Here is a 4302-nt window from a genome sequence, read left to right as displayed (position 1 = left end):
CCTCCTCCTCCTCCTCCTCCTCCTTCTCCTTCTCCTTCTTCTTCTTCTTCTTCTTCTTCTTCCCCCTCCTCCTCCTCCTCCTGTAGACCAGGCTCTAACTCATGTCTGGTCCAACCGTGTTCACATCCCAAGTGCTGTATCACAGGCACTCACCACCATACCCAGTTTTATGCAGCACTGGCGATCAAATCCACGGCTTTGTGAATGCTAGGCAAACCTGCGGAGCCTCATCCTCAGCCCCGCATAAACCACATGGGTATTGCTGTGCAAGGCTCTAGGCAGAAAAAATTGCAAAGGAGATGGAGTTGTCTCAGCTAAGGTTTCTGAGGGCTCGGTCCATCACGGCGGGAGGCATGTTGGAGCAAAGCAGTTGACATCTCGGGAGCCAGAAAAAGCAGAAGCACGAGAGTGGGCGTGGCTGGGGATGACACGCCCCCAAGCATGCAACCCCAGGGACTTCTATCTTCAGCTAGGTCTACTTCCAGATTTTCTAGAACCTCCTAAAACAGCACCTTCAGCAGAGGAAGCAGCCATCAAACATCCAGCCCATGGAACCATTTCAGCATCATTGCTATCACTGTGATGTAATACCCCAGCCAAAGCAACCTGGGAAGGAGGACTTATTTTAGCTCACGATTTTCAGGGTACAACCCGTTAACAACGGGAGTCAAGGCAGCTGGTCACATCCTGGCTGGTCACATCCACAGTTGAAAGCAGAGAGAATGAATATATAAGGTTTTCAGTACTCTCTCTCCTCTTCACAAAGTCCAGGACTCAACCCAGGAAATTGTGCCTCCCACAGGGTGGAAGGTAAGGGCGGGTCCTCCACCTCAATCAATCCTATTAAGACACCCCCTCTCCCGACAGACATGCCCTCCACCCAACCAGAAAGCCTGCTGCACAGCCTTCATTGTGATTCTCTTCTCAGGGGACCCTAGACTTTGTCCAGGTGCCACTTGAAACTGAGCATCATCACCCGCTGCTATAGGACGTTACCAGCCTTGTGCGGGATGACTCTGTGCTCTGCACACGTCTTTAGTTCTGCCAGTCACAAGGCCGTGAACCTGTTCTCAACCACGACAGAAGCTTCCCCACGGCTTTGTAATAAATCACACAAAGTCGCTTTCTCTGAAATACCAACTGGGAGCTGTCTAAACACACAGCTCCCAAAATAGCTAAAGCACATGGTTTTATCACTGGATAGTTCGAGACTGAAGGAAAAGTCTAGTTATACACAGACTTGATCTTAGGCCTAACCAAATGTTTGTTAAATAAAAGGTTAACTTTGAATTTACTTGTGAAATAGTAGGTGACTGATAAAAGGCGCTGGTTTTCAATGTGTGGGTTCCACATCAGATATTCTGCATATCAGATATTTACATTATGATTCATAACAGTAGTGAGGTTACAGTTATGAAGTAGCAGTGAAGTAATTTTATGGTTTGGGGGTTACCACAACATGAGGAACTGTATTAAAGGGCCACAGAATTAGGAAGGTTGAGAACCACTGCCCAAGGTGATAACTTGCAGGATGGTTTCAGTCTATTACTTTCAAATATTAATTTTGAATTAGTTAATTGAAATTAAAGCTGGGGTAACCTTCCTCTTATTATATGGGTTTCCAGAAATATTCTTATTTTAGAACTAATTTATTTTTATTGTGTATGTGTGCATAGGATGTGTGTTGCCAGATACACATGTGCCCTGGAGGTCAGAAGTCAGCTTTTAGAAGCTGGTTGTCTACTTCCACTGAGGGTTCCTGGGATCAACTTCAGGCGGTGAGACTTGTGGGATGAGCCCTCTCATTCACTGAGACGTCTGGCCAGATGTTCTTAATATGAGATTGATAAATGTAAGCTCTCCACAGGTCCAGTGTAAGTTTTTATTAAGACCATTACAGATATGGAAATATAGATGTATATCTTTATGTTAAATGTCCTTCTCATAATGGAATTTCCAGGAGAATTCAGTCCTTATAAAGAGTAGCTTTCAAGACTCGGTAAGCTTACCCTGAATGTAATAGGAAAAAGGATTATTATTAAGTCCTATCAAAAGGAGAGAGCTAAAGTCTAGCATTTAAAGGTGACTAGAGTGTTAATGTATGCTTTTGTTAAGTGCTCAAAAGTTTTCTAAGCTGATTTTGCCAGGCAAAGTTAAAAATGTAAATGTAAAATATGCATTTTTATACTGACCTACATTTAGAGATTTTTTTTTGCAGGGTTTTTGGGTTTTGTTCCATATGTAATGACATATATTTTTGTCAGTGTGGAAAGGGGCTAAATTTGAAGTTGGAATAATAAAGTTGCCCCTCAGCATTAACTGGTTGTTGGATAGATTGTGTATTTTGTTATAAATAATGTTATGAAAGTGGATATTTTAATATCTAACTTGGTGTGTATTTATATTTTTAAGTCATCAAGATCTCATGTTTTATTAGATCTACTTTAAAGTGATTTCAGCGCACTTAGTTCTATATATCTGTGGTTAGAAATACATGGAGTGGTGAGTCTGAAATCTACATTTATGTATCACGTGTATATTTGTGCACAGGTGAAGTCGTGTGCACATGAGTGTGCCACAGCCCATGTGCCAGAGGAGAGCTTACAGGAGTCATTTCTCTCCTTTCACCACATGGGTTTCAGGAACCAAACTCAGGTCATCAGGCTTGGTGGTAACCACCTTTGTTTTCTGAGCCACATTGGCAACCCTTTATCTCTATATAATACCAAAGCTCACAGAGGTAAAAGCTCACAGAGGAAAAAGCATGTAAATTTGATGTGTGCAAAATGACTAGTAAGTGCTCTCCTTTATATGATATGTTTTATATTTGGATTTTTAACACATAAAAGAGCCAAGGAAATTCCCCCTGGAGTTCCTGCAATTATTAAATCAGTGCTGTTTAAACTACAGGCTCACCATGTAGGCAGGCCTGCTATTCAAACCCTGGTCCACATCTGTTTGCCTTGTCTAAAGACCTTCTGCTGTTGTGTTGTATTTGCACATCAGGAAACAGGTCCATTTGTTGTCACTAGCGCTGGCCCTTGCGTTTGGATGTCTGTGCAGCAACAGTGGCTCCTCTACCTGTCCAACGTACAAGTCAAGTGACAGTGTCCTCTGTCAACTCAGCTTTCTACGATCTGAGCCATGAGAGAACCCCTTTCCAAGCCAGTCTGTTCCAGAAGACACTTGTTTGCCTTTCCCAGGCCCCGCTCCGTGTGTTCCTCATTGTATCCTGATTGTTCTCTGGAAGCAAGGATAATTAGACAGGCCCCAGCTTTGCGCACTCCAAGCAGCGCTTCCTAATAATTAAGAGGTATTAGACACTAGTCACTTAGGGAATATGTCTGTAAACGAGCAGAGAAGCCTCAGGCTAGTTTCCCTTAAATATTTGCTCCTGTTGGTTGTGTTTTGGTAAAACTGTGTAACTGTTGTCTGTTAACAGTCTGCAGAATTGCAGCTGCTATTTTTACTACATAAGCAGTATGTGTGTGTGTATGTGTGTGTGTGTATGTATGTGGGGGGGGGGAGTTGTTTTCTGACTCTAACACATCACCCATAAAACTGACAGAGTTATTTCTCTTGGTTGACTGCCAGAACTTGACAGAAGACCCTGTCGCTGAAGACACTGCACATTTTGGTTATAGGACTCGCAGAAATCAAGATGGTTATTTCCTGGAAGCCTCGTCCCTGAAGCTAGCTCTCACAATGGCAGAAGGAGCTAGGCAAACTGAGAGAACATTTGTCACCAGTTCTATCTCGCTGGAAAGCTTGTGAACCACCAAAGTAACTGGCCCACCAAGATAACCTCAGCGGCACAATAGTGGCATGGATATCGTGGGGGCAACCAACAGATATGTGATTGGACTCACAGCTTGCTCAGTAGGACAGAACTCATGCCTGGGACCATTAACCAAGCCAGAAACCCCTGACTGGAGAGTCATAGACCCCAGAATCTACAACTACCATTTAGCTAAATTAATATAGCTCCCAACTGCCTTCTAAATACTTATCCTTATGCCCATAGGTAAGTACAACTTCCCCTCCTCATCAAAGAAGCTGCTTACTAAAGCATATAGAAGCTATTTAGAGATTCTGCAACTGGTCACGATGCACAGAACCAGTGACTCAGGGTGTGCAATCCCAAATGGAACTTGTACATTATCTCTATGCCTAAGGCTCAGGGAACTGCAAAAGAGAGGGCAGAAACCCGAGGATGGAGATGGTGGCTTGCTGCAAGTGTGTCTGCTGGGTATGACAGGGGAGCTGTGTATAGACTCTGAACAATATCACTGCCTGCTTAAT

This window comes from Mus pahari, chromosome 3, assembly GCF_900095145.1.
Source record: "Mus pahari chromosome 3, PAHARI_EIJ_v1.1, whole genome shotgun sequence".
Lineage (NCBI taxonomy): Eukaryota > Metazoa > Chordata > Mammalia > Rodentia > Muridae > Mus > Mus pahari.
This window is presented reverse-complemented; position numbering follows the sequence as displayed.